The sequence below is a fragment of the Lynx rufus genome, unplaced genomic scaffold (assembly GCF_022079265.1).
Source record: "Lynx rufus isolate CCGP_SWC_20201006 ecotype Redwood Valley unplaced genomic scaffold, mLynRuf1.p SCAF_11, whole genome shotgun sequence".
NCBI lineage: Eukaryota > Metazoa > Chordata > Mammalia > Carnivora > Felidae > Lynx > Lynx rufus.
The window spans coordinates 33,817,927-33,825,151 of record NW_025814825.1 but is presented as its reverse complement, the minus strand read 5'-3'; the positions used below and the strand labels follow the sequence as shown (position 1 = coordinate 33,825,151).

The window sequence follows — 7,225 nt, the reverse complement described above, 5'->3', positions numbered from 1 at the left end:
ATTTTCAAAATTTTTATAAATGTTTATGTTTGAAGGAGAGAGACAGAGTGTGTGTGGGGGAGGGGCAGAGAGGGAGACAGAATGTGAAGCAGGCTGCAGGCTCCAGGCTCCGAGCTGTCAGCACAGAGCCTGAAGCAGTGCTGGAACTCACAAGCCATGAGATCATGACCTGAGCCTAAGTGGGAAGCTTAACTGACTGAGCCACCCAGGCGCCCCTGTTTTGTTCAATATTATATCCCCAATTTCTGGCACAGAGCCTGGCCATGGCATGTGTTCAGTAAATATTTATTCAAAAAAAGCAAGACACTTCTAAGGCTAGAATGAACCCTGTAATGTTTGGTTGGAATGGAGGTATCAATACAAACTTACGATTTTATAGATATAAATAGATCTACACAGATCTATACATACACTTTCTAGCTCTATCTGCTGAGAGAACCTGAAGTAATGACGCCCCAGAACCAGTGAATATATCTAGTGGTATCTCCAATAAAGGGAACCCAAGCTCTTTAGAGAAATTAGCTCTTTGCTAATTCTAAACTGGCTCAGGAAAAGTACATGAGCCTGGAAAATCTGCGGTGACAGAAAGTAGGGATGTGCTCAAAAAAAGATGGGAGCTGGGGCGCCTGGGTGGCGCAGTCGGTGAAGCGTCCGACTTCAGCCAGGTCACGATCTCGCGGTCCGTGAGTTCGAGCCCCGCGTCAGGCTCTGGGCTGATGGTTCAGAGCCTGGAGCCTGTTTCTGATTCTGTGTCTCCCTCTCTCTCTGCCCCTCCCCCCGTTCATGCTCTGTCTCTCTCTGTCTCAAAAATAAATAAACGTTAAAAAAAAAAATTAAAAAAAAAAAAAAAAGATGGGAGCATGTCAAAAAGACCTAGGAATCAACTTGAAGGGATTCTAGTGGAATAGGGGACATTTTGAGTAACAAAATACTAATACTAATGAATCATAACTCATGGAATAAAAAATGAATCCATGAGTCATTACTGATAAAAATAAATGACTAAATCAGGGGAGAAGGAAAAACTCTTCCTTAGAGTAGCATTCCAGATAATGTAGAAGAGTTGATAAAGAGCAGAGATTACCATTTGCAAACACCACAGAAATAATTGATACAGGCAAGAATCATTAATGGATGCTAAAATTACTGGGTGAAATTATGTTGGGAAACAGAATATTCACATAGAAAGTGTCTTCCCAAAGATATTTAAATAAAAAGTGAATAATAGCTTTACAGTGGAGAAATCTGGCAGACCCTACTTTAACCAAGTGATCAAAGTTAACACATGGGACAAATCCACATCCTGTTCCTTCTGAAATGATGCACTGAGCAGGACACAGTATCCCTTTTGTGGTATTATTGCCAAAAATGTATAGCCTGAATTTGATCACGAGGAAACATTAGATAAATAATAATTGAGGTACATTCTACCTAATAACTGGCCGGTGCCATTCAACAGTGTCAGGGTCATGAAAGATAAAGGCTGAGGAACTATCCCATATTAAAGGAAACTAAGGAGACGTGACAAGTGAAAGCACTGTGTGATCCTGGATTGGATTCTTAGAAGGGACATTAGTGGGGTGATTGGTAAAATAAGGTATGCAAATTATGTAATGAATCAATGTTATATCCTGATTTTGATAATTATACTGTAGCTATTTAAATTGTTAACATTTGGGGAATGTGGTTGAAAAGTATAGGGAAATTATTTTTTATAATATTTTTGCGATTCTGAAATTATCTCAAAATTAAAAGACGAAAAAGACCAAAATAAAATCCTACTTGTAATGGCTTTATATTGCCCTTGCTTACTTACCAGTTTCCCTTACTTACCTAAGCTCTAGAATGCTGGCTGGCTACTGGCTTTCTTCCCTAGTTCCTTGAGTACAATGTGCTGCCTCCTCTTCAGAGCCTAAAGGTAGGAGGAACCTTGGTATTCTTTTTGAATGGAACACACTTCTTTTGAACTCTTTAAGGCTCAGCTTGTTTACTTACACAATATATTTTTTTAATTTTGGAGAGGGAGAGAGAGGGCATGAGCTGGGGAGAGGGGCAGAGGGAGAGAGAGAGAGAATCTTATTCAGACTCCACACTTAGCGAGGAGCCCAAGGTGGGGCTTGATGTAGTGCTCAATCCCACAACCCTGGGATCATGACCTGAGCCGAAGTCAAGAGTTGGATGATCAACCGACTAAGCTACCCCTCAGCTTGCTTACTTTAGAAAACATTTTGACTCCCTAATCCATGTCCTGACATCATATGGTTTCATAACATCTAGTACTTTTTCATGGCATTTTTATCACAGCTTCTATGAAATTATTTATCATGATATTGACGAAAGCCTACTCACTGGTAATTAATGTTTATAAGAGACGGAGGGATTGTGTCTTCTTGCCCAAAGTTATTTACCTAAAGCCTTACAGTGACTATTTGAGGAATTAATACAAGTTATGAAGTGGAACATTCCCATATCCCCTGTAACAACTTGGATGAAATTGGACACAGGAGACATTTTAGGTTTGAGGAGATGAACATGAGGACCAGAATTGGTGGCAGTGACAGGAAAGGATAGAGGAGTCTTATCACAGAAGGAGCCATATGACTTGATAGAAGGAAGAGTAAAAACTGATGCAAATTTAATCACCAACTGCATAAAGGTACACAGTTGAAATGGCACTTGAGTCACTTTTCCAGCAGTATTTTTTAAAAGTATGTTCCTAAATACTTGAACATGAAGTCTGTTTATTTAAATTTTTTTTCCTATGTTTATTGAGAGAGAGAGAGGGGCAGAGAGAAAGAGGAAGACACAGGCTCTGAAGCAGGCTCTGAGCTGTCAGCACAGTGCCTGAGATGGGGCTCAAGCTCACAGACCCTGAGATCCTGACCTAACCTGAAGTCAGACGCTCAACTGCTCAACCGACTGAGCCACCCAGTTGCCCCAAATTCTGTTTATTTTTAATAAAAATGTTGTGTGCCCATGGTAAAATACTATATTACATAATAAAAGTATTTTAGTGAAAATACTAATTAGCATGCTAATTAGTATATTTGACATACTAAATTTTACTAGAGTATTTTAATTAAAATACAGTATACCCATGTTAAATTAATACTATGCACCATGACAAACATTAAACAGTAAACCGACTACATGAGAATACCTGAATGTCCCTCTGTAGTGGATGTTGTGATGCTACAACCGAGATCGTCTCTTCATAGGGAAGGTGCTTATCACATAGCTGATGGGAATATTGGCTCCTGGTGATGTGAAGCTTTGCTTTGTTTTGTTCTTACTGGGCATTGCTTTAGGATGCAGGGAACTGCCTCACTCTAGGTTATGCTCCTGGGAGCCCACAGCCAGTGATAAGATGCAAAGACTTAGCTTCCTTGCCTCATTTGAGGACAAGTCTGAGGGCTGTCTCAGCTCCAGAGCTCATCACAAGATGGACTGAGTACTCAGTTGTTACCACTTTGGGAGTCAGTGTATCTCTCTGACTCTTCCTGCCTTCCTTATTTCATTGCACGTATATTTGTCAGTTGTGTCCTATCCTCAATAAATCATTTGCATGCAAAACTTGGTCTCAGAATCTGTCTCCAAGGAACTCAACCATTGACACTGTCTCATCTGGCTACCCTCTAAAGGTTGCCATCATTGGAACCTCTTTACGTATGTGTCTGGATCATTCCCCACCCCCGGTTTCTAAAAAAAAGTCTCGAGAAATATACAAAAACAGTACCCAAAGTATAGGTACAGCTTGATGAATTTTCAAAATTTAGCAATATTTTTATTAGAGAAAGAACAAGGAAATGATTTTGGATAGTGTGAGAACCACTTACATTTACAACTTCCTCGTGATGGGAATTTTGAGAGAGAGGGGTGTGTTGCCAAGGGAAGTTGGAAGTTTCTCAGATTTTTAAAAGAGCAGTTATCTTTTGGTTGACTGCAGTGCACTCTGAAATGAGAGGAACATTCTAAGTCTACTTTATAATACATTTAGGTGAAAAGGGGAAAATAATGAATATGAGGAATCAGAGGAGAAACTGTGAATCATTTTACTAGGAAGAGAGTGGAAAAGATGATCTTCCTGAAAGTCAAATATCTATAAATCAAAAGTGTCAAAATATTGCTAAAAATTTGAGTAACTAAGATTTTCCTATGAATCAAACTTAATACTATTTATAGCTCAACCTAAGCTCTTTATACAGCTCTTTTGATTTTAAAGTAAAATTTCAAGAATCCATCCATGATTTTGTTCATCAGTGATAAACATAGCTTTCACTGAGGGTGTTAAGTTCACTTTCTATCTTTACCACCACCACCCTCTTTGCTTGCCTGGATGATACAATAGCTGGCCTCCTAATCAACTATTTCTTGGTTTCCACTCTTTTTTTTTAACTTTAAAAAATTTTTTAAATTTATTTTTGAGATAGAGACAGACAAAGCATGAACAGGGGAGGGTCAGAGAGAGAGGGAGACAGAATCGGAAGCAGGCTCCAGGCTCTGAGCTGTCAGCACAGAGCCCGACGCAGGGCTCGAACTCACGGACCGTGGGATCATGACCTGAGCCGAAGTCGGCCGCTCAACCGACTGAGCCACCCAGGTGCCCCTTGGTTTCCACTCTTACCCCAAATGCAATCTGTTCTCTGCAGAGAACCACAGTGGTCTTTTTAAAAGCTTAAAGCAGATCATGTTACTGCCTTACTTAAAACTGTCCAGGGATTTCCCATCACACTTAGAAAAAAATCCAAAGTCTTAACTTAGTCTAAAAGACCCTATATGATCTGGCTCCTGCCTACCTTTCAGATCCCATCTTGTACCACTTTCCTCGTTGTTTACTTGCCCTCTAGCTACAGTAGATAGCTGTTCCTCTAAAACAGGTCAGAAAACTAAGGCAGGGGCCAAATTTTGCCAGAGGCCTATTTTTATACTGCCAGAGGACTAAGCATGATTTTTACATTTCTAAAGGATTGTAAAACAACTGTAACAACTGGAACAAAACCAGTTATATTCAGGAGAACTTCTGTGATTTACAAAGCCTAAAATATTGACCATGTGGCTCTTTCACAGAAAAAGTTTGGCAATCTCTGCTCTAGTCTTGTTCCTCCTCCATCAGGATCTGTTCATTAGCTGTTCCCTTTCCATCCTATGCCACCAGTCTTTGCCTGGATGGGTCCTTTTAAATTCAGGAGCAAGTTCAATTCATGGAGACCTTTAATGAGAGAATCAGATTCTCTCAATCACATCACCTTTTTCTTTCTTTCTTTTTTTTTTTTTTTAAATATGGAACACTTCACGAATTTGTGTGTCATCCTTGCGCAGGGGCTATGCTAATCTTCTCTGTATCGTTCCATTTTTAGTATATGTGCTGCCAAAGCGAGCACACGTCACCTTTTTTCTTTATAGCACTTACATTTATCTGATACTTTCTTATTTACTTTTATTTTTCCAACAACCATTCCTTCCTTCCCCTATGCAGGAAGATCTTTTCTTGTATACAACCTTTGAGCCTTCTTGATCTTGTATTTAGATGGAAGAGAGCAATTGTGAATGCTGGGAGCCTACTACATAATAGGTGCTCAATAAATGTGTTGAATGGATGAATTTGCAAATTATTTCTGTAAGTGAAATTTAGGGCTTTTTTTTTTTTCCTTTGTCCTCTCTTTTGTAGGGAGTACCTACAGTGCAAACAGCAACTAAGACCCACTTTATTTTATTTTTTTTAATTAATTTATTTTTTTAATGTTTTATTTATTTTTGAGACAGGAAGAGACAGAGCATGAACCGGGGAGGGTCAGAGAGAGGGAGACACAGAATCTGAAACAAGAGCCACTTTAAAATGGAGAGGCAGGGGCATCTGGCTGGCTAAGTGGGAAGAACATGCAACTCTTTGATCTTGGGTCATGAGTTTGAGCCCCACACCCCATGTTGGGTATAGAGATTACTTAAATAAATAAATAAACTTAATAAACGGAGAGACAAAACAATGTCTTTCCCTTAAGAGATTAACTCTTTTCCTCCTCTGCTCTCCCTAGGAGAGGCCATTGCTGGAAGGGTGTGGAATGTTTCAAAGGGATGTCTCAAGGACTTCTTATTTAAAAAAGAAAAAGGGTGCCTAGGTGTCTCAGTCAGTTAAGCATCCAACTCTTGATTTCAGCTTAGGTCATGATCTCATGGTTTGTGGGATTGAACCCCACATTGGGTTTTGTGCTGACAGCACGGAGCCTGCTTGGGATTGTCCCTCTCTCTCGACCCCTCCCCTGCTCTCACTCTTTGGGCCCCTCCCCCACTCTCACTCTTTCTTTCTTTCTTTCTTTCTTTCTTTCTTTCTTTCTTTCTTTAAATAAATAAATAAATAAATAAATAAATTAAGTAGAACTTTTCTTCCTTTCATCTGTTTCTTTTAAGAGAGGAATTTTTCAGAATAACAAGACTAATTGAGGTCTCATTCTCTAAGATACTCTCAGGCTTTTGGGTGAAGATGGGCTTAACATTAAAGGAGATGGTTTAACACTAAGCTGAGGCAGGCCTGGGCTCAAAAGAAAAGCCAAGAATGCTCTAATAGGGCTTGTTCTAGGTGATCATATGGAGGAGAAGGATAACTCCAGGTGCTGGATTCTTCTGGAGTTTCTTTAAGATTGATCACATGTTTTCAGTTTTGGTTTGGAAAATACACAGTCACTAAAGGAAGAAGCAATGGGAGGCAGAAGCCTGATTGTAAAGAAGAAAAGGTGGGCACTATAAGCCCTCTGAGTGTGGCAAGAGGTAAGGGATAAGAGTTAAACTTTAGAGTTTGAGTTTTAGAATCAAAATAGACCTGGGCTTATTCACTGACTGGATATGTCACCTTGGGAAAATTATTTAGCATTTCTAAGTCCTGGTTTCCTTATCTGAAAAATGAGTATAATGATAGCTTCTGTCTTTTTAGAGTTATTATGAGGATTAACTGATAAGGCATATAAAATGCTTAGCTAGATGCCTACATAGACTAAGTGATCAGTTAGTATGAACATCATCATCATTGTCATCACCAAATGATGAAGAAATTCTCTCAATCCACTAATTTTGAAACTAATAAAGAATAAAACCTGTATCCTGTAGCAATTTAAGGATATGTCTCACTGTACTCAGCTTCCATGGTAGAGAACACAGGATATAGAAAGAGGTGGGCTATGAAATGTCTGGATAACAAGATCAGTGTTGCTACAAGAAGCGTGGGCTTAACATA

General features: G+C 39.3%; 1 non-coding gene across 1 annotated transcript; it reads right to left on the bottom strand.

The window, feature by feature from the left end:
• Nucleotides 1–5,274: 5,274 nt before the first annotated feature.
• Nucleotides 5,275–5,381, bottom strand: LOC124507325 (U6 spliceosomal RNA). Its single transcript, XR_006960980.1, has one exon. It is a non-coding gene; the product is annotated as a U6 spliceosomal RNA (small nuclear RNA).
• Nucleotides 5,382–7,225: the final 1,844 nt, after the last annotated feature.